Source organism: Cetorhinus maximus, chromosome 13 (genome assembly GCF_964194155.1).
Source record: "Cetorhinus maximus chromosome 13, sCetMax3.hap1.1, whole genome shotgun sequence".
NCBI classification, from domain to species: domain Eukaryota; kingdom Metazoa; phylum Chordata; class Chondrichthyes; order Lamniformes; family Cetorhinidae; genus Cetorhinus; species Cetorhinus maximus.
The window spans coordinates 45797032-45821162 of NC_135891.1; the positions used below are offsets into that span (position 1 = coordinate 45797032).

The 24131-nt window shown below is 41.8% G+C and overlaps 1 protein-coding gene across 3 annotated transcripts in view; it reads right to left on the reverse strand.

Moving 5' to 3' along the window:
• LOC144688593 (nuclear factor of activated T-cells, cytoplasmic 2-like) overlaps positions 1 to 24131 on the reverse strand; it is a 174374-nt gene that overhangs the window by 8175 nt on the left and 142068 nt on the right. The window lies entirely within an intron of this gene.

Consider the following 24131-nt stretch of genomic DNA (forward strand, 5'->3'; position numbering starts at 1 on the left):
AGATGATCCTCCCCCTTCCACTACATGGAGAGGCCCCAACCTCAGCTGAGATTTATGGCAAAATTCAGGTGCTTCCTACCAAAAGGGAAATCAAAAGATGAGTCACTTAAAAGATCTACAGTTCTTGCTGCTCGTATTTGTTAATGATCTTGGCAAAGACAGTGGAATGTCATAAGCAGTTTACAGCATTCTAAGGAGATGATAGCACTCAGTGAACATCAGCGGATAGATAGCATACAGCAAGATAGATTGCGTTATATTGGTGCAATCAAGAGCATGCAGATCATATTGTGGAGCTGAGCTCTCCAACACTAAAATGGTGTTTCAGTGGCCGGAACTTTCCTGCCCTGCCTGCTGTGGGGCTGGAAATTCCCATCCAAAGTCAACGGGCCTTTGGCTGGTCCATCAAATTTTCCATCCCACCCGCAATGTTTCCCACTGCAGGGAGGACCGGAAAATCCTGGCCAGTGTCTTCATAGAAATGGTCCTTTTGTATTATCTGCCTGATTGCTCCATCTCCAAGTTTTGATTGACAAAAATTGTGGGCCCAGAAAATCTTATGTGCATTAGCCTTACAGTAATAAAAGCTAATGTACAAATCAGCCAAAGAGCAAAGGCTAAAATTTTAGCCTTTTCTGCTTTCCATGTCCCAGCATTTGCAGTATAGTATTCTGCTTTTTACATTATTTACAAGGGAATTTCAATCACAATTCATACAGAAACAGAGTTGACCAGAACACAATAAACATTTTCACAAGACCAATTTAATATTTAACATTGATTTAGATCACATCTTCAACACTGAACCACCCAAAATAGCCTTTCAGAGATTACAATGGTGTTCATGCTAGCATTTTATATACCTTCATCAAAGCTGAGAAAAAGTCCTGAAGCTCCAAATTAATCAGGCCGGAGGGTAGTGGATGGGGACTCCGCTGCTTTCCCGCCTCAGCCATGGTCAAATCATTGATGACGTTCCAGCCTCGCCACCAATTGAGACCCTTACGTGGGCACTTAATGTCCAGTTAAGAGCCTCATCCTGTCAGCAGCAGGTAAGAGAATCACCATGCTATAAGCACAAAATGCAAACCCATGCAGCCTCCCAGGGGTGGTGGGGGACGTGGTGTGCGGTGTGCCTTGTTGTCAGGCATGCATTGCCTGGTCATTGGACCCAGCATCAGGAAGGGAAGGAGTTTGCTGAGAGCCACCCCTCTGCCCTTGCCTCCAACCCTTCCTTCCCCCTCACCCACAATCTCCACCCTGCCCTCACTCACCTTTGGTCTGGGGACCCTTGACGATCCTGGGCCTCTGCTGGATGCATTACTGGCAGCAGCCACTGTTTCCGCTGGCGTTGCCAAACAATGCACAGCTGCTGGCCTGTGATTGGCCTGCAGCTCTTGGGGAGTGGGATTACCGCCCCTAGGGTCCTTGATCCTGGGGAAGGACTGCCGCTGTCCACCTAAGTGCCTGAATGGCACTTCATTCGACAGGCCTTAGGTTTTCCAGCTGGTTAGAACCCTGCCACCAGCATTAAATACTGCTCCTTATGCACTGCATTTAGCTCCCTATGAAGCAGCTAAATTTTAAAACTTGAAGTTTTTAGTGTATGTACAAAACATCTGTGCTATTTTACATCAATATTGTGTGCACCAGAAGTTTGGGATTTAATAACATTTCACAAAAGGAATGCAGAACGGCAGAGAATTTGTGCAAACTCATGCAAAATGTGATTTAAATGTAAATGAAGCTCTCCAATTTATTTACTCCATACCTGCTAGAACATTCAGGGGCATTTAATGGCAATAGTATCATGTCTTCTGCCAGAGTGTGAAGAGGCTTCGGAACAAGAGTAGGGCGCAGAATCATTATGCTGCATTATTTACATCAAGCTACAGTAATGTTTTATTTAAGAAACAATTTATCAGAATGTTTTGCCAGTTACTTTAAATTGTACAATACTATTAGAAGTTAAAACTTCAATGTGCGACATCCTGTGCTGTTGATTGTGGAAAGGGTTTTATCACTTATCTGTCCCTTATCTGATGTGGACAGATTCTGCCTACATTAACAAGTTTAGTATGAATTTGTGTCAAATAGTGATGCACACAAGCGCAATTCAAAATAAGACTTTAGATAAGGACTTTCCCCTCAAGTATGATGACTGGCTGCTCTAACTTTTATGGTTTAATTTTAGGAACTTTCCACTTCTTTGGCTACAGACTGCCAAAACCACTCAAAACTATACCCTGTTTGGTTTACTGATCAATGAATAGTTAGCTGAGAAATGGAGCCTGCTACCCCATAATTGTGACATCAACGTCCTTTCATAGAGTCATTTACAGCACAGAAGGAGGCCATTTGGTCCACTGAGTCCATGTTGGCTCTCTGTAGTGCAATCCAGTCAGTCCCAATACTCCATTCTTTCTCGCAGCCCTGCAGGTTTACTTCCTTCAAGTGCCCATCCAATTTCCTTTGGTAATCATTGATCTTCTCCACTTCCACCACTCTCATGGGCAGTGAGTTCCAGGTCATTACACTCGCTGCGTAGAAGAGTTCTTCCTCACATTGCCCCTGCAGCTCTTGCCCAAAACCATAAATTTGTGACCCCTAGTCCTTGTACCATCAGTTAATAGCAACAGATTTTCCTTGTCTACCTTATCAAAACCTGTCATAAGCTTGTATACCTCCATCAAACTTCCCTCAAACTCCTTTGCTCCAAGGAGACTAATCCCAGTTTCTCCAACCTAACCTTGTAATCCCATCTCCAGAACTATTCTGGTAAATCTCCTCTGCACCCTCTCAAGGACCCATACATCTTTCCTGAAACATGGTAACCAGAACAGTATGCAGCACTCTAGATGTGGCCTAACCAGAGCTTTATGAAGTCACTGGAGCTGCTATTCATTATAATAAATAATACACAAAGGATTCAAGACTAGCATATTGTGATATAAGAAAGTTGATTTGTTACAGTGTTCCTTACTGGCCTGTTTAAGATAAGTGAACTAAAACTTCAAATAAGTTGGACTAGATTTTTAAAATGCAATCAAGAACGTGTAACTCAAGCATATCTCACACTTACTCTGTTATTTCTTGTAGAAAAAACACTTGAGTCCTATGTTAGTGCATTAACATGAAAATTAAAATTATTTTATCCCTGCAGAAATAGCCTGGTTAAATATTTCTATATCATAAAAGACCAAGAGACCTGTGTTATTTGCATCACTGTCAAGGAATCTGAATCAACTGCAGGTAGTCAAGAAGTCATGGAAATCCTTTGTGTCCATATGAATCGTGTTACTGTAACCTCATCTTCTGGCTTCATTTTTTTTGTTGAAAAGAGAACAATCTCACAACATTTGCTATAGGTTATGTTTCAAAGATCCTGCCCAACACCATTGATGAGTTCTCATTAATGGAGGGAAAAATCAGATAGAAATAATCACCTCAATCCATGCTCTTGCACCCCTGTGGCTACGGTGTTAGAGACACAAGAGCAAGCAGCCTGTGTGCCTTCATGGCCAAGGCAACAGTGTGTGTCACATGGGGATCTAAACAAGGAAGTATATTAAATAACTTAAAATTAGGGGCATTAAATAAATATAAATTGTTGGTCTTTTATTTTGGGTGCTGTATTGGTGTAGGTTATTTTGAACACCGATTCAGTGGGTCAGGGACTATTAAAATAGTGGTTCATGATATGAAACGAAAGGGGATGTAAAACATGAAAGGGGAAATATTCAATGTTTGAGCCTCATTTCTAAACTGCCAGCAAGCTGTGAGCACTGATGCAGTCCTGAGGCAGCTCATTGGTTGGGGGCCTGTGGGAGATGAGACAGAATAATGATTGAAGGGGGAGTGTGGATGGGCCAACAGCAGAGCAGAAAATTTTGTGGGACTGGAGGAGGATCTGCATTCCTCTTTACTCCAAGGGAAGAATTTTCCATTCGGCGGGCGCGTGCCAGAGTCGGCTGCACGCCAGCCAATAATTGATAGGCCTATTAAGGCCATTAACCAGGTTATTAACCTGAATTTTACACTGCCCGTCCAACCTTACCCACGAGTGGGATGAGGTTTCCTGAAACTTTTACAAATGAAATAAAAGGTTTCATTTGAACTTAAGAACATGTCCCATCTCATGTGACACAGTCACATGAGGGGACGTGTTTCATTGAACTTCTCTGCGCTTTATTAATTTTTTCATAAGGCGCTTCAATCCCCCTGAGGCACATAGCTGCCTCAGGGAGACTGAAGCGCTCTTTCGCGCGCATGTGCAAACTGCTCGCTAGGCTCGGCTCTCCCTCCTCCCCCCCGCCTACACAGGTAGCGCTACACTTGCGATCCACACTGGGCGGGCCTTAATTGGCCTGCCTGCGTGAAATCGCGGTGCGGAGCCGATCGCAGGTAGCGGTCAGCTCCGTGATTGCCCCCCCCCGCCCGCCAAGCCCACCCGACCAATATAAAATCCTGGCCCAAAAAGTCTTTTGAAGAACTTTTCAACTTCCTTCAGCTTTCCCTTTAAGGCTATGGGCAGGCCGTTTAGTGCCTAATACTATTGGTCTGAGCATGCCCAGTGTTACACAAAACTAGTACATGGTCCTACAACAGATGAAGGACCCCAATTTAAATACTGAGTTAAGGCTCTCGCCTATTTTGGGCAAATTGGCACTGCTGGCAATTTCAAGGCACTTGAAAACTGTATTGGGTGGGCCTCATGCAGCTAATGGGCAGCTAATTTTTCAGCATGAATGGTGCAGTCGGCAGACAAAAATCAGCCCTTCACATTTTTTTTTAAAAACCAATACAGAAATTTGGAACTGGCCATGACGGTGGAAATGTAGCTAAAATATTGTAAAATTCTTTTCCATCCTAACAAAAACCAAAGAACCAAGGTGTGGGAAAAGGCCATTTGGCCCAAAGGTTGCTGCCTTCACAAACTACAGTTAACCCAAGTGTGGACATATCTTTTTGATTCTGTGATGAAAGTTTTGCGTAAGTATTGCCTGATTTATGAAGAAAATGATGTGAAACCAATGTTTTCAATATGTAATATGTTTGAACTATTATCCAAATTCAAAATAATCTATTAACAAAAGTACCTTAAAATTATTTTCAGTAATCATTGCTTGCTTTTTATGGATTAAGCCACCTAACTACAGGAGCAATCCTAGCCTGTTAATTCCAGAAAGTAAAAAGCAGCGTCTAAATAAAGCTGCATTCAGAACAATCGTGAATGGTTGGATGAGTAATTAAGCCGATAAAATACTTGCAGATGCCTTTTTGAGTTGTGCCAGATGTATTCTCTTCATTCTCATACATATACAGTATGCATGTGTGCACATGCGCATTTGTATTTTTTGTTTTTCTATATTTAAATTACCACCCACAACTTGACTAACTTCTTAACTACAAATAAAACAAGTTACAACAAGCTCCAGCATGTTTCAAAAACAGCAACACCAGCCAGCAAGAGAAATTAAAACCACAAAGTGTTAATGTGTCACATTGGAATATTTGAATTTTATGACTATACAGTGGCAAACTGCCTGATTGGAGAGAAAGTCAGCCGTTTTTTTTCCTGAAATAACTTTCAGATGGACAGTAATGAGGGTCATATGACAAATACTTGCCATTAATGCAGCCTTTTAGTCTCCACAGTATACGCAGCCAAAGTGTGGTATTAGATTGCTTAGCAACATGACTAACAACCAGTACAGCCCCAGTTGCAATGTTTTTATTTACTTTTTTTAATATTGAACCTTATATAGAGTTACACAGTTTGCAGTTGAACAGTGTAGAACTTCTCCAGTGAAGCGGTGTTTCCTGCTCAAGATTCAGTTTTAATATCTCTAGGTAGTGAACGTAGAGGAGCCACGGTCATGAGGCCCTTCCCGCTTATTTCTGGTAGCCTGTCAATTTGCTTGTTGCCTGTCAATTTGCTTGTTGCCTATTACTTGACAATTTGGGCCTTTCAGCACACGATTCTCCCCATTTCAGCCATCTAACCTGACTCTGTACCAAAGGCTTCACTGTTGCTTGAAGTAACATTGTGACTGGTTTCCTGTTTGTTTCAGGAAGTCATGGTGCAGTGAAGGGTCTTAGTTGTTCAGCTGCATTTTTATTTAATTACCCTGTGTTGGGCATAAAGTGATTTCATACTGTAAACACCTGAATTTCCCTATAAGAAATAGCCATTGTGTGGTGGTACAGTGCATTTGAATACCAATGAATGACTCAGTGGAGAGGGAGAATATCAGTTTGATTCCGCAACCCTATAGACATTGAGCTGCGTTGTTGTAGACCAGCATTATGTAAGTCTGGTAATTCCCAGTGGGGCAAAGGAATCATGGTTATGCTGGCTCTAGGTACTGGCTTGAGGGTGCCATTGGTGCTAATTATCCATCCATCGGCAGTGGTTCATGTATGCTTTAAGGAAGCCAGGAAAGGGGAGGGAGAAAACATAACCTATTAAAAAAAAGAGCAGGATGTACCATCACCAAAAAAAATTCAAAGCAGTTCAGCATATTGAAATTCCAACATGCAGTATCACACCAGCTCTTCTCTAGATTCACATCTGAAATTACTACGCCACTAGGATCCAAATCAGAGGCATGTTGCTTGCAGGATATGCCAAGTATTGTCCAGGCTCATAGCTGCAGAAAATTATTCAATTGAAAGGTGCTCCTGTATACTACATGCTACCAGATTCAGAACACCATGAGCACAGGCCTTGGAATATGTCCCACATCCTTCTACCCACAGTTTATGAGTGGGCTAGGGAAGCCAGGGCAGAAAGTAATTTGCAAAGAAGGCTTTGTATCCTAAAGAGAGAAAAAAAATCCCCCACTCTTAAACAAACCTATAGTGTGGTTCATGAGGCCTTCTCTTCCTGAATAAATTTTTGTTTGGGAAGTGTGTAGAGCCAGGAGTCAGCCACACTTTGTGTCATGAAAACACCATACCCAATAACACAAAGATGTGTTGTGAGACAACTTACATCATTCATCACTCTTTTATAACTGAAGATAAGCTTGCCATTCTTTTTAAAAAAATATTTTTCTATAGTTAGGAAGCTACTGTATCATTTTCAAAGATATGAAAGGTCAGATATCACTGGAGCAAACAGACCAGAGACCAATTTAAGGCAATCACGAGCAGCAACTGTACTCAAGAAACAAGTACTGAAATAATCTGATAAAGTGAGTATCTCAATCAGGCCGGCAACAGAATTTCAAACAGTAATGATATCAGCAAAGCACTCTGTGGATTATGTTTTTCAAACTTATAAGAACAGAAATCTGCAGGGCTAGGGGGAAAGAACAGAGGATTGGGAATAACTAAGTAGCTTTTTACAAAGAGCTGGCATGGATATGATGGGTTAAATGGCCTTTTTCTGTGCTGTATGGTTCTATGATTTTCTGGTGCTTAATTCAAGTGGAAGCTGCACTGCTACCAGTAATGTCTTTAACCTAGTGACGTATACAAATTGTGCCCAGAATGGGGTTTCTCAAAAGGCTGTATAAATAAAGCATGCTATATGGAAAACCAGTTAGGAAATAATTCATGACAGTAGCATGAGTCCATTGAATCCTAAAAACTACTTGGCTTAGAAATTCTGTCCTTTATTTCAGGTAGAGGTGTGAGCTGTGGCTCAGTTGGCAGCACTCTTGCCTCTATGTCAGAAGGCTGTGGATTCAAGTCCCACTCGAGGGGGTGAATTTTATTGGTGGGGGGTGGTGAGTGCATATTGCTCACCTTCCCCCCACCACTGGTAGAAACGTTGGTCAGCAGTCAGCAGGAAAAGAGTAAGTAAAGTGAGTGTTGGTTCTCTAGAGATTGAGTCTGAGGAATTACTAGTGGAAAATAAGGAAATGGTGATGGGATTGAACAGGTATTTTGCATCTGTCTTCACTGTAGAGGATACAAATAACATCCCAGAAATAATTGTGAATCAGGAGGTGAAAGGGAGGGAGGAACTTAAAACAATTACAATAACCAGGAAAGGGGTGCTGCAAAAATGATTAGGACTAAAAGCTGAAAAGTCCCCAGGTCCTGATGGACTTTGTCCTAGGGTCTTAAAAGAAGTGGCTGCTGAGATAGTAGATCCATTGGTTTTAATTTTCCAAAATTCCTTAGCTTTTAGAAAGGTCCCATCAGATTGGAAAATAACAAATGTGACTCCTCTGTTCAAGAAACGAGGGAGACAGAAAGCAGGAAACTACAGGCCAGTTAGCTTAACATCTGTCTTGGGAAAATGTTGGAATCTATTGTTGAGGAGGTTATAGTGGGGTACTTAGAAAATCTCAATGGAATCGGGCAGAGTCAACATGGTTTTGTGGAAGGGAAATCGTGTTTGACTAATTTATTGGAGCTCTTTGAGGAAGTAACATCTTTGAGGAAGTAACAAGCAATGTGGATAAAAGTGAACCTGTGCATGTGCTGCACTTAGGTTGCCAGAAAGCATTTGACAAGCTGCCACAACAAAGTCACTACGCAAAATAAGAGCTCATGGTGTAGCATGGATAGAAGATTGGTTAGCTAACAGGTAACAAAATAGAGATAAATTAGTCATTTTCGGGTTGGGAACATGTGGCAAGTGGAATGCCATAGGTATCGGTGTGGGGACCTCAACTATTTACAATATATATCAATGACTTGGATGAAGGGACCGAATGTATGGTTGATAAATTTGCTGATGATACAAAGATAGGTAGGAAAGTAAGTTGTGAAGAGGACATAAGGAGTCTGTAAATAGATATAGATAAGTTAAGTGAGTGGGCAAAAATTTGGCAGATGGAGTATAATACTGGAAAATGTGAACTTGTCCACTTTGGCAGAAAGAATAGAAAATCAGCGTACTACTTAAGTAGGGAGAGATTGCAGAACTCTGAGGTACAAACGGATCTGGGTGTCCTGGCATGTGAATCACAAAAAGTTAGTATGCAGGTACAGCAAGTGATTAGGAAGGCAAATGGAATGTTGTTGTTTATTGCAAGGGGAATAGAATATAAAAGTAGTGATGTTTTGCTACAGTTGTACAGGATGCATCTAGAATACTGTGTACAGTTTTGGTCTCCTTATTTAAGAAAGGATATAAATGCATTAGAAGTAACTCATACAAAGTTCACTCGACTGTTACCGCAGCAGGGAAAAACAGTTCAGACCAGTTCTCTTATTTCCCAGTTTTTACTGGTGTTTCATTTTAAGGTATACAAGACTAGTTCGGATCAGTATTCTTATTTCCCAGTTTTTACTGTTTTAGGAAAGGTTGGACAGGCTGGGCCTGTATCCACTGGAGTTTAGAAGAATGAGAGGCGATTTTATTGAAACATATAAGATCCTGAAGGGACTTGACAGGATGGATGCTGCAAGGATATTTCACCTTCGGGGAGAAACTAGAAATAGGGGACACAAATTAAAAATAAGGGGTCCCCCAATTAAGATGAAGATGAGGAGACATTTTTTCTCTCAGAGGGTCGTGAGTCTTTGGAACTCTTGTCCCCAGACAGTGGGTGATTGAATATTGTTAGGCCAGAGGCAAATAGATTCTTGACTAACAAAGGGGTCAAAGGTTATTGGGGGTTGGCAGAATCTGGAGTTGAGGCCACAATCAGATCAGCCATGATCTTATTGACTGGTGGAGCAGGCTCGAGGTGTTTGCTGACTTTAAAAAGGGCTGCCCTCAGTGATAATACGCTGGGGATGGCCTTATTGAAGTGAAAGTGGGACATCTGCCGCCTCTCCCCCTGCAGGCACAAGAAGCCCGTGAGAGATGCCAGTCAATCTGATTGACTGGCAGGGCAGTAGCCATAGCAGCACAAGAATACAGTAGTGTTCGCTACTCGGACAAGAAGTCCTGGGAAGAAGATTATGGATATTGGACTTCAAGGTAAGTCTAGGGGTTTTGGTCAGGGAGGGATCAGGGACCCTAGCGAGGGGTGATGAGTTGGGGGCTTGGGTGCTAGAGGCCAGGCAAGAGAGCACAAAGGAGGAGGAGGTACCATCTTGGGTGGGTTGCAGGGGGGAATCCCCCCAAAAGGAGGTACCCCCTTCCTTCCCACCTTTTACTCCGAGTTGGGAAAGCAGTAGGCTGGCCAGTTTCTTTCTGCCTTCCCCTGCCCACAATAATATGGGAGCCAGCTCGGGGTGGGCGGGAAGGTGGTGGGCTAGCCATCCGTTTTATTTTTTGTGCCCCTCCCCCTCCGCTTTCAAATACGTCGGCAGTGAGGTGGGGGGGACCATAAAATTCACACCTAGGACTTGAGCAAACAATCAAAGCTGACACTCCAGTGCAGTACTGAGGGAATGCTGCACTGTTGGAGGTACCACTTTGCCAGCTCTCTCAGGTGAAAGTGAAAGATCCCACAGCACTATTTCAAAGAAGAGCAGGGTAGTTGTCCCAGCTGTTCTAGCCAATCTTTATCCCTCAAGAATTGAGAAAAGAATGATTATCTGGCCATTATCACATTTCTGTTTTTAGAGATTACTGTGTGCAAATTGGCCTACATTACAACAGTGGCTACACTTCAAAAGTACTTAATTGGCTAACAAGCACTTTGGGATATTGTGTAGTCAAGAAAGTTGCGATACAAATGCAAGTCTTTCTTTTATTTCAGGGAGGAAGGAATTTTGGATGACCTCACTCCTGCCATCCTTGTGCCCCTAATTTGTTCCCTTGAGAGCCTCCAATACAGTGGAGGGAGACGAGCTTTTATGGTATGTCTATTTGGAATGCAGAAATCCTACCTCACCTAATAAAAACCTATTGTTCTGTCATGAAGCTTTCAATTAGTCAAGCATCCAAAGCTTTTTGGGAAGATAATTCCAGGTTTCCACCACCTTCTGTGTGTAATAAGTGTTTCCTGATTTAACTCCTGAACAACCTAGCTCTAATTTTACAATTGAGCCCTCTTGACCTGATTTCCACCACCAAGAGAAATGGTTTCACTGGACTGAATTTTGCTGTCAGCGAGCAGGGGGCGGGGCCCGCACGCCGACGCGCAAAATGACACGGGATGATGTCGGGGGCAACCCCCGTCATCCCGCCCCATTTAAATCTTCAGGAAGGCGGGGGCACAGCGAAATCAGCTCTGCGCCTGTCGACCTGTCAATGGCCAATTGAGGTCATTGAAGGATAATTAAAACAATTGAAGGACCTGTCCGCCCAACCTTAAGACTGGTGGGCAGGCCCGGAGCCCCGGCGGGCTTCTGAAAAAACATGAAATCTCATCCACCAGTGGGATGAGGTTTCATGTAGGGTTTAAAAAAGTTTATTAAAGTTTCAGTGAAATTTATTAACATGTCCCATCTCGTGTGACATTGTCACATGAGGGGGACATGTTAAGGATTTTTTTATTTTTCTATTTTTAAAGCTGATACAGCTGTCAGCGATCTCCCTGAGGCTGCACTAAAATGGCGGTGGGGCCCACTTCTCCGGCGGGGATCGGCTCCCTGCCCGCCGGAGATTGGGTCGGGCCCGCCCGTCGGGTGGGCAGAAAATTCTGCCCACTGTTTCTACCCTAGCAAATTCCTTTGTCCTCTTAAACATTTCAATTAAATCACCTGCCTGGATTATATTTTAAAGAGAACAAATTTAGAATAAATAACTTAGCTAATTGCCATTCAGCTTTTTGGGTTCCCCACCCCCCTCGTGTGAATATCTATTCCCACTCCAGCTGTTTACCATCCCAGTTTCAATCCTGGACACACCCTTGAGGCACCAGCAATACTCCCAGCTCCATTTTTGCCATTTGTTTCCATTCAAACTGTTTTGCTTATTGCGCAAACTGTAACATTTCTGCTAAACCACAGTCTCATAATACTGGAGTTGAGCATTACCTGATTATTTACAATTGCAGATTAATTGCTGACACATTATTCTTGAGAGCTTATGAACTTAATTAGGTAGCAGTTGAGTCTGGTGCTGATTCGCTGCGGGTTTGCTGGCACGTTCCCACCTGCACCATAAGCAAAACTTTGAACAAAACCACATGTCCAAAATTAATGTGGAGCAAAAGAATGTCTCTAGTATTGAAGTCAGGATTGTTTTAGCTTGAAGTCTCACAGCTACATAAGAAATGAATAAAATTGAAAGAGGGATGGGACGATCACTAAAAACTGCTTTGTACCACTTGCAATGGGAGTAATTTGTAAACCACAAAGAGGTGAAAGGGAAAATAACCACTGGAGCTTGACAGCCGAGTTCTGCTTGTTCACTAACATTATCCACAGTTTCTTTCTTTCTATAGTGTTCTTTTTCTACAAGTTCCTGTTTACAATAGTTATTAATACAGTAGGAGAGATTTAATGGGGCGGTAACAGAGTTAATAAGGCTGACTTACTGCCACAATCCTGCTCCGCCACCATCTTAATTTAAGCCTTCGGCTGGGCGACCCAGGTACACATCTGAATCAATCATCTGCCTCACTGACCCAGGCAAATTGAGGATCTATGACATGTATTGGTACTTGGTGCAGTTTTGAAGGCCCATTTGGCAGAGCTTGTGCTCAGTAATGTCTGTCCTTCTAGAGGAAAAATCCCCAAAATACAATTATACAAATGCAAGTTTAATATTATTGTTGTGCAGCCAGGAGTGGCAGACGCATTGACACAAACCTCTCAAGGATAATATTGGTCATTGCTGCCAATGTTCCCTCCCTCTGCAATCTGTTCTGCCTCATATCCCCCCTTGACCTACCATGCCCTTTTGGGTCATGCAGCTTGCCGGCAACATGTTCCTGAAGCCCTCCTCTCAAAATGGGCTGGGTCTTCTGCCAGAGTGATAGGATGGAAAACTGATTGTTTCTTGAATTAAAGTCTCCCCATTCTTTCTTTGAATTCATAAAATTGATGCAAATTTGCTTAACTGTGATTTTCTGTTGTTTGTCAATTCATAAACTGTTTTTTTTATGGAAAAGTTTCTCAGCTGTGGAAAGTTACTAGAATGTATTATTGACATGAGCTTGACCCCAAGTGACAAAATTAAAGCAAACATAAACCAAAGAGCCTCAAACCATTAGAAGCAATACAGTATGAAAACAGGCTGTATTGACTGGATTCATAACATGGTCACTTCTTACTTCACGCTGAAAAGAACAAGTTGGAATATGTGTAGAAACCTTCTGAGAGAAGGCCTTATGTCAGCAATGAATTACTTAGACAAAACAAACATTCAAGTGGTCAGAGGCATTGACTTGGCCAAGGAGCAATGGTGAACCTTTGAAATTAGCTCACACTCTGCTTGAAGTCATCCTCCACCATAATATCCAAGTATCAAAGCAGCATTTGCTTATTTATTAATTTTAATTGTTTCAGTTGATGTGTGCTGCCAACATATCTGGGATTAACAACAGCAACATTATATAGACTGGACTAGCCACATAAATACCTGTGGCTACAAGAGCAAATCAGAAGCTAGGAATTCTACAGTGTGTGACTCGTCTCCTAACTCCCCAAAGATTGTCCACCACCTACAAGGCAGAACTCAGGAGTGTGATAGAATAATCTCCACTTGCCTGGAAGCTCCAACAACACTCAAGAAAGCTTGACACCATCCAGCACAAAGCAGCCTGTTGGATTGGCACCCCATTCACTGTTTCAAGTTCAAAGATTGCTGTGCTTTCTCATATTTATCGAACTGATCTAAAATGGCAGCTTGCAGAGAGATTGCCTCATGGCAGAGGTTGCATCTGGCAAGCCAGCTAGGGCATGTAATACGAATAGTCATTTGGTAGTACAGAACTTGAGCTATGCTGAAAAAGGAGACATGTCTAAGCTTTTCATCTTGCACTCATCAGGACACTTGCAAGAATACCATTATAAGGGGGAAAACAACAATTTATACTGTATGTGAAGAAAGTGTTGAAACTTCGCTTGAAATGTTGAAGTTTGAAATAAATGTGAATCCAGAAAATAATTATTGCTTGTCTTGTAAAACGTTCACTTATGTCTGAACTCAGTCTAGTAATACACTAGCTTTGAGTAACATTTATAAACATAGGAACAAAAGTAACATTTTCAAATCATTATCAGGATGTGATTTTTTTTCTAAAAACAGAAAGGAGATTAAGTTCTGTTTAGAAGATTGACCTCATCTCAATTCTGCTCCAGTGAGTGGGAATGCAGGCAGTTTGCAATGTTTAAGGTTTTGCAAAGGTTTCCTGAGCATGGTATGAAACTGATGCATATTGAGGTTGACAGAAAAGTACCCTTGCTGATCGAAAAAGTTCAGTATGAATAATAATAAATATTACACATTAAAAACCCCCTAAAATCAATAATGCATAGTAAACGTGTATAGAATCTGATACCCATTTTAAACTATTTCTTGTTCCTATATATAAAGTTAATGCATATAAATCAATGATTTATACTTAGATTGTTGGCACCCAAGGAGTCTTATGCTGCTGTGCATCTTAATCCTAAAAAATCAACAAGTGTTACAGTAATACATTTTGGGAGAGGAAAATAAGCACACATTTAATGGAAAGATATAGAAGGGTATAAATATACAGAGAGAACTTAATGTTCAAATACTTTCTTGAAAATGTAAGTTGTCATGATAATAGCTGATTGTGGTATTAGATACTATACAGTATTCTGTACTATATGTGGGGTCACCTGACCTGGGGGTCAGATAGCACATGTTGGAGACTGTCTTGATAGAGTTCAGACACTGCAGATATGTGTTCATGCTAGGAAAATGTGTATCAATAAAGTTAGCTTAGCTACAATGTCGACGGCCTGTGCACATTATTGAAAAAAGAAGCAAGAAACAAGACATGGGACAGAATTTTACGGCAGCTGAAGTCAATGGGGTTTATAATGACTCGCCGCATTTTCCGGCCCCCTCCCCACCGAAACGGGGCCGTAAGATTCTGCCCATGGTGTCAGAAGAAAACTAAACACAACAATGAGGTTCTGAAACCACAGACAGAGCTCAGTTTGGAGGGCAATCTCACTGAAAACTGGGGGAGGTTCTAGCAACGATTCGTGCTGTACCTCACAGTGATGGGCAGTGATAAAAAACGACCCTCAGGTACAGTCTTCCATCTCTCTTCATGTAGCAAGGGAAGAAGCCATAGAAGTCTATAACACACTCACGTTTGAAAGTGATGAGAAACAAAATGACTTGAAAGAAATAATGCAAAAGTTCAAAGCCTACTGCAGCCCTTAGAAAAACATCACGTATGAAAGATACCAATTTTTACGTGCACACAAGGCAGTGACAACATTAGTCTGTACGTAACTGAGCTGAGAAAACAAGTTAAATCATGTGAATTCGGAGAGCTTGAAGATAGAATAATTTGTGGGATCTCAAATGACGCTCTGAGAGAGCGGCTTTTGAAAGAAGTTGATCCTCAGCTGCAGAAGGTAGCAGAGATAACGAAATGCCAGATTAAACAGATGACAGGTGATGATAAGCCACAGACAGTCAAGCAGTTATTACAGTTAAACAGAATCAGCCGCGGAAAAGAACAAACAGACAGCCTGAAGGTAAAAAGAACAAAACTGTTATTAAAGCATTTAAATGCAGCTGATGTGGAATAGAGCATTTACCACATAGCTGTCCAGCCTACGGGAAGCAGTGTAAGAACTGCGATAAACTAAATCACTTCGCTAAGGTGTGTAAATCGAAGAACGTGCACACAATTGTGGATGATGACACAGACACTGAAACTGAATTTTTTGTTGGTGCAGTAACAACAAATTCTAAAGAAGACGAATGGAAGGTTGATTTTAAAATTGCCAACATGATGGTAAATTTCAAGCTTGACACAGGTGCACATGCAAATGTCATTCCTATAACCCTGTATTGTAAGACAAGCAAAGAAAAGCAGCTAACTAAAACAAAAGTGAAGCTGTCCACTTATACAGGTGAAAAAGTTGCTGTAGAGGGCAAGTGTGCACTCAAAGTGAATGACAAAAAACAGTCTCAAGCACTTCCATTCATGCAAAACCCATTCTCGGAATCAAAGCTTGTGAAAATATGAAGCTAATCAAGGGAATAATGACTGTCCCCACTGATGACATCCTGAGGGAGTATAAAGATGTGTTCCAGGGGATTGGCTGCCTAAAAGGAGAATGCACCATCAAGATTGACAAAACTGTGACACCCAAAATACACCTGCCCAGGAAAATACCAGTAATGCTGAGAGATGGACTGAGAGCAGAGTTGGACAGAATGGAGAAACTTCGCATCATCAAGAAAATTGAAGAGCCGACAAAGTGGGTTAATCCAATTGTAATTGTAGAAAAATCAGATGGGAATCTGTGAGTCTGTCTGGATCCCAGAGACCTAAACCAGGCAGTACAAAGAGAGCATTACCAGCTGCCCACAGTAGAGATCATGTGTAAGCTAGCTGATGCTAAATACTATTCAGTCTTGGATGCGAGTTCAGGCTTCTGGCAGGTCAAGCTGGATGAACGCAGCTCCTATCTCTGTACCTTCAAAAACACCATACGGGCAATACAGGTTTTTACGCTTACCTTTTGGTATTAATTCAGCTCTGGAGGTGTTCCAAAGAGCAGTGAAGCAACTGTTTGAAGGGTTAGAGGGTGTGGAGACCTATATCAACAATGTGCTGGTCTGGGGAACTTCACGAGAAGAACACAACCCCAGACTGAGACAGGTGCTGGCCTGAGCTAGAGAAAGGAACCTCAAGCTGAAGAAGGAAAAGTGCAAAAAAGGTCTTCATGAAATCAAGTGCTTGGGACATGTGTTAACATGTGAGGGACTGAAGCCAGACCCGAGTAAAATTGAAGCAGTCGTGAACATGCTACCTACAGAATGTAAGAAAGACTTGGAGAGGTTTTGGGGATGGTGACCCATCTTGGGAAATTAATTCCGAACATATCAGACCTGACAGCACCTCTCAGAGAACTTCTACAAAATGATGTGGAATGGCACTGGGAACAAAGTCACCAGGAAGCTTTGACCAGTCGGAAGAGAACACTGACCCAGGCATCAGTGTTAAAGTATTACGATGTCAGTCAGCCGGTCAAGATCTCAGTGGACGCTTCTAAGATTGGCCTTGGAGCTGTCCTCTTGCAAAATGAAGCACCAGTAGTAAATGCTTCAAAGGCAATGACTGAAACACAGTAGCGGTATGCCCAAATAGAGAAAGAAATGCTAGCAATTATGTTTGGCCTAGAACGCTTCCAACATTTTGTCTATGGCAAAGACATGGAGGTAGAGTCTGATCATAAGCCTTTGGAAGCTATACTTAAAAAGCTACTGAACTATGTGCCACCAAGGATCCAAAGATTGCTAATGCGTCTGCAGAAGTACCAGGTCAGAGTTAAATACAAACCGGGCAAGGGAACGTACATGGCAGACACTCTTGTCACATGCGTTCCTACCCATCACGGAGGAAGGGGATAAAGAAATGGAAGCACAGGTTCACATGCTGACAAAGAACTTACCTATGGCTGCAACCAAACTGGATGAGATCAGGGAAGTGACCAAGAATGACGGCACCCTGAGAAAACTGCAGCAGATTGTGCAAACTGGCTGGCCCACACATCAGAGCGGAGCCCCTTCTGCTGTACAAGAGTACTGAAACTTTCATGAGGAGCCTCATGAAGCGATAGGAATGCTTTTCAAGGGATAAAAGATCATAATTCCTGCAACACTGAGGAAAGAAATGCTGCAGCACATACATGAAAGTCACCTTGGCACAGAAACACGCAGGAGAAGAGCTCGAAATGTAATACCTGGAATGGGAGCACAAATCGGTGAAATGGTGAATGCTTGTGCAATGTGCCAAAAGTATAGTAAATCGCAACAAAAAGAACCACTTCAACCACACACTGTTCCAGAGAGGCCCTGGCAGAAAATTAGAGTGGACTTGTTCACATTTGACAACAGTGAGTACCTACTAGCAGTAGATTATTACTCACTCAAAGGTTTTTTAGTCTGTGCTGCTGAGATAGTAAGAGCATCACTGTAATAAATCATTTAAAATTAATTTTTGCTTGCCACGGCATACCTGAAGAGCTCATCTCAGCTAATGGTCCACAATTCTCAGGCACAGAGTTTGCACAGGACTGGGAGTTTTGCCACACTATGTCAAGTCCCAAATATTCATAATCCAACGGAATGGTGGAATGTACCGTGCAGACCTTAAAACACTGTTGAAGAAGGCAAAGGCAAATGGAAGAGACCCCTACCTGTCTCTGTTGGATTTCAGGAATACTCCATTAGAGGGCATTGGATCATCTCCAGCACAGCTCCTGATGGGGAGAAGACTAAGAACTAATCTTCCAACTGCACCTCAACTGTTATTTCCACAGCCAGTGAGCTACAGCATGCAGGACCTGCTCAAACTGAGACAGCAGAAGCAGAAACAGTACTTTGATTGAGGAGCCTGACCTCTGCCTGACCTGAACATGGGAGAGACGATGAGGATTCAGCATAAAGAGATCTGGAATCCTGCTGTTGTCACAGGAATCACAGGAGAACCAAGGTCTTACATAGTGCAGACTCCAAACTGACAACAGTACAGGAGAAACCAGAAATTCTTACAGAAAACAAATGAAACACAATCTTGCTCTTAACCAGAAAGTGTAGCTGAAGATCAAAATCCAGAAAGCACCAGTGAAGCAACTGATAACCAGACAAAGCCTGAGAGTCCTGAAAACTATCCAAGGGGCGATAGTGACACAGAGCTGGAGAAGGCCCCTTGTCCTTCAGAATCACCTCTGTCACCCCTCAGAACATCCAGTGGAAGAACTGGGGCAAAATACCACAGGGATACAGAGATGAGTAGAAGACAAAACAGACTGATCAAAACAGAGTGAGAAAGAATAGATAAGAGACTTTGTGTACTTGAGTTGCACAAAAATCTTTTACAAAAAAAGGAAATGTCATGACAATAGCTGAATAGCTCCAGTACTAGATACTATATGGTACTCTGTACTATATACAGGGTCACCTGACCTGGGGGCTGAAGGTCAGACAGCACATGTTGGAGCCTGTCTTGATAGAGTTCAGACACTGCAGATATGTGTTCATGTTAGGAAAATGTGTTATCAAAAAAGTTAGCTCAGCTACAACATCGATGGCCTGTGTGCATCATTAAAAAAAGAAACAAGAAACAAAACATAAGTGTAGGTCAATAAAGCCATAAAAAGCCACACAGCATTTGGATTCTATAAATAGAGGCATAGACTACAAATGTAAAGCAGTAAATTTGTATAAGCCATTAGTTACAGTTAGAGTACTAGCTGTAGAAATGCCATTAGAGTTTTAACGAACATTGGCCAGAATTATGCCATGGGTAGGAAGCTGCAGTTGAGGAGAGACTCAAGATACAGGGACTATTTCAATTGGAGCATAGAATTTACCGGGACAGCCAGAATATATATGACATTACATTGCATGAGGGGATGACGTGAAGCTGATCGAGGTTATGCTCTATTTACATTTAAAGCTTGTTAAAATTGAATTTGTTTAGCATTAGAATGTTGAATATAATGGGACCCATGACAGACTATAATCGTATCTCCTCTCATTCAGAATTTCCATTAAATGCTGGCCTATCTTATCAGGTAAGTACCGATTACTTTGTTTGATAAATTATGAAAATCAACAGGACAACTTCTTCAGACTTCTCTGTCAGGTTGAAATGAATCCCCTGTTTATCAGCCCCTGTTGGCATTAATATCCTGGGAGTCTAAATTTCTATTCTGAAATATTATCGCATTTGTTGTGACCCAGTGCACATTGGCAACACAAACGAGATGCCAATTCTGGTTAGGTAGTGTTTGTAGCTCTAGACCCTTTGCTGCAATTTTTTTCATGTGATGATAGAATTGCCCTTTCACACACAAAAAATACTGTTGATCATGAGCCCACATAATATTCTACAAACCACACAACCCAGTTTTATGTTGCAAATTGATACTCATGTGGTAGAACCCCATGTGTTGAACACCATAGTCCATCGACATTACATGAATGGAATTTTGCATTGCAAATTGTTATTCAGCAACATTAATTTCCATCCTTGGCATAGTAGATTCATTTTCATGAGCTAATCAAATAATATTCCAAATGATGATAATGTTGTCACATTTTAATGGCATCTATGAAGGGAATTTTAGCCAAGGGGATTAAATACCAAAAATTTAAATTCACGCCACTGCTAAAGTACCAAGTTGTGGTTTAAATGGGGCAGGTATAGGAGCAGTAGAGAGTAACCTGCTCTTGGAAGGCAAGCCAGTGATTACAATATGCTGTGCCTCAAATTTTAACAGTCTTTTAGATTTAATGGCTACAACTTGGGTTTCCTAGGGTTCATTAAAGCTAACAGTTGAACAGGGATGTGAAGAGCTGGAGCGATTTCCATCCCCCAACCTCCCCCACCCCACCGACCCTGGCGCCCCAAACTAACAGCCTCCCTCCGTATGATCGACTACCCCACCACGATCCGATGCACCACTCCCCGCCACCAGGCGGATCTCAAGGCTGACCCATGACCTCAAGCCCCTGCCATGGTCTCCTGTCCGTGATTTACCCTGCCGTGATATCTTCCCCTACCACCTCATGATTCCTCTTCCTCCCTTTTGCCTCCACCCCAGCTGCAACTTCCCAGCACAAACCTGCCTACTCTACAGCTGGGCAGCCTCTCAAGCTGGCTGGCTGGCTGGCAGCTGGGAAATAGAGGAAAAGAAATTAAAATGGGATCCCGTCAGTAAATTCATAAGGACGGTTGTGTTACTGCATTTCTGGCGTTCCCGGCCACTGTAAAATACCCATTCCCCCCCCACCCCAGCTCCCATCCCATCACCTCATAAAGATGAGGCCCTATATGCTGTAGATTTGGTATTTCCCACCATAAAAACATTAAAATTGAGGTTTTCTATGTTGCTATTTGACTATGAAGCCATTCAGCAATGCTGAACTCGTGGGTGGTGTTTGCATGCTTTCAGATACTCTGCGACATTTGTTACTGTGCGTCAGTTGCTGTGGTTTGAGAATGTTCCAGTACATGGGGCAAAAAGCTGACAATGCATTCACAGCTTTTACTGAATATCTGCCTTGCTATCACTGGCCCTGCCGGAAAGATTCCTTTCCTTTGTCGGGATGATGGTTGACATGTAGCACCAAAGGTACTTTTTACCTATATTTTCAGACATTAACGAGCAATGAAATCAGAGCAGACTTGGTTTAATATCTCATCTGAAAGACTGGCCCCCTGACAGTGTACGGCACTCAGAAGTCAGCCTTGAATTTGAGTTCAAGTCCCTGGAGCGGGATTTTGGACCCACAACCTTCTGACTCAGGGATGAGAGTGCAAAGCTCAAACTGCTTTCTCTCTTTCCCGCGGTTGCATATATGAATTGCTTCATCCAGCTCTCAGAAGGTTGTAATTCATATGAAAATGCCTCAAACTCTGAATGAAAACATCGAGGCTAACATTAGTTACTTGAAGAAACAATGATGAAGATTTCCTGTGTGATGTGTATAAAGACAGATTTACAAATTTGCTACAGGGTATAATCATAGAATGGTTACAGCACAGAAGGCGACCATTCAGCCCATCATGTCTCCCAAAAGGAAAAACCAATTAAAATTGGAAATGAAGGGTACCAGTAAAACTTGTTTGAACTAGTCTTGTGTACCTTAAAATGGAACTGCAATCTTACTGGTGTCAGTGTTACTGATTTTTACTGGGATTTGAACATATTGAACTTCTAATTTTTCCGTCTGGGCTATCCTGGCTCTCTATGCACCTAGTCCTATTCCCCTGCCTTTTCCCATAGCCCTGCAAATTTTTTCTCTTCAGATAATTGTCCAATTCTCTTTTGACAACCACAACTGAATCTGCCTCCACTACACTCTCAGGCAGTGCTTTCCAAATCTTAACCATCACTGCGCAAAAACATTTTTCTTCAAGTCACCATTGCTTCTTTTGCCGTAATAGTTTGTAGTTCACAAAGGAAATTTTTCCCTGCTGTTTTTTTGCTACGTGAACATACTGCAATTCCAAATGGTTTCCAACAGAAAGGGTGGTGACATGTTTTAAAAGCTAATAACTGAACACATATGTACCTTTCACGCAGAATAGTCTGAAAGGCACCAGAAATCATATTGTTAAAGGTGCAATCATTGTGTAGCTACCAACCTCAGATCCGCCGCCTGCCTGTGGTTTGGACCGTCTGATCCAGCAGAGAGTTCTGCATAAGTGTTTGCACACATGTGCAGAACCTCCACATCCACCAGTTAAATATACTGAGCACACAGACAACAGTATGCACACTCTCTAAACATTTAAATAAATTCTGGATGACATTATACAGATAAATCTTCCTATACAACCCTTCTAGCACAATAATTGTATGTAAGAACTGCATATTTGGAATTTGCATGTGCATCCCCAACCTTAATTTTTCTATCTATTTATTTTAACAGAAAATTATGGGTGTCACAGATCTGTAATCATCATATGCTCTCCTGGCAATACGGAGTTCTGTTCCAGGACCATCGCAGATTAAAATAAACCCACAGTGTCCGTAAGAACTCATCATGTTCCTTGAACCCTGAAATGTTTTGATGTCACAATGGAGTCATCCTCCATGTCATGTGAAAATCATGCAGTGAGACAGCCTTCTCACTGACCTCACACTGTTCTCAGTGTGTTCACTGTCTGTCCAGGTGCGATTCCAGAGATATACACCAATCTTTGTCATGACATCTTGATCAACACAAAAATTGCGCTCACAGTTTTTGTCTTAATATATCTAATAAGTTGAAAAAAATGTCAACCTGGTTAATTTAGTTAAAAGATGCAAAATAACAAATAAATAAAAGTGGACATTTTTTTAAGCATCACTTTAGCCCTGTTCCCAGAACATCTCTGCTGCACTGGTGTGAATTTTCCATTTGCCACAAGCCACTATGATAACCCATCAAGGAAATGGCAATTTTTTACATTTAAAAAAATTACAAATTGGAAACTATTTGCAGTACAGAAAAGGTCATGTTCCCCCTCTTACAGCACCTGTAATACAATCAGTAGTTTAGTTTGTTTTTGCAGCTCTCCAGGCTGCGAGAGTCACCCAATATACAAAAACATTTGTCATTGTCAAATGCTGACATCCTTGCAAGAATTCCAAAAACACACTTCCAGAACTGAAGAACATTACTTCATTCAGAATTTTCACTGAATAAACAAAAAGCTAGATAAACTTGTTACCTTTTGGACACAGTAGCCGTTAATGACTCATAGTGAAATGAGGAGCAACTATGTGAGGCCTGTGGAATGCGGGTCATATCAGGGAAAACATTCTATCACATGGCAACTCCAGTACAACAACATTAACTTATCAATCATGGAGCACAATGCTAACAATAGACTGTGAACTAGATGAAGATTTTATCCCTCTGGTTGCTATTTAGCTTTTTCCCAGTAATCTCAACAGAACCCTTCCCTAAACTGGCAAGTATATTACAAGTATCAGCACCCACCAAACAGAAATCCCAATATGATTTTCATTAAAGAATAAAACACAAAAATTGCTGAATGTCAAAATCTGAGGGCTACCTGCAAACCAACCCTCATTATTTTTTCTTTAGTTGTTCCAGAGTTGAAGAAAATGATCAAAAGGTTTAAAGTTTGGCACTCCAATAAGTGAATAAGAAGTACAGCAGATAGCTGTGCACAGCAGTTTACAAGAGCTGTTTATAGAGGGGAAGCCTTGTTAAGCAATGCAACAAATCTCTGCAAAGTGCCATGCGTGTTTAATTTTTTCCAATAACTTTTGCCACTGTAAACGTTCTGTGTTTAGGAGATCAGACATTTTGGAGGCAAACAGCTGAAAATAGGAGGGGGGTGGGGTGCTGGCTGATCCTGCCAGATTGGCAGACTTTCTCATGTGGAAAAGAATGCTCTCAAAGGTCCCCCTACAGAATAAGAGCAAGTCAAGCCAGTAAGCCCTGCCAGAAATAACAAACAACGGCTTTCCCCATCCTTCCCGGGCAGTCAGCACCAGAGTATTACAACGGTTGCCATAGAGCTTACTTTGCTATCATAACAAATTTGATATGTGCAGTTATAAAAGAGTGCACTGTATTTTTCAGACTTGAAAATTAAATTTTTGTTGTTTTGTCAGAGCTCCAGCTTATT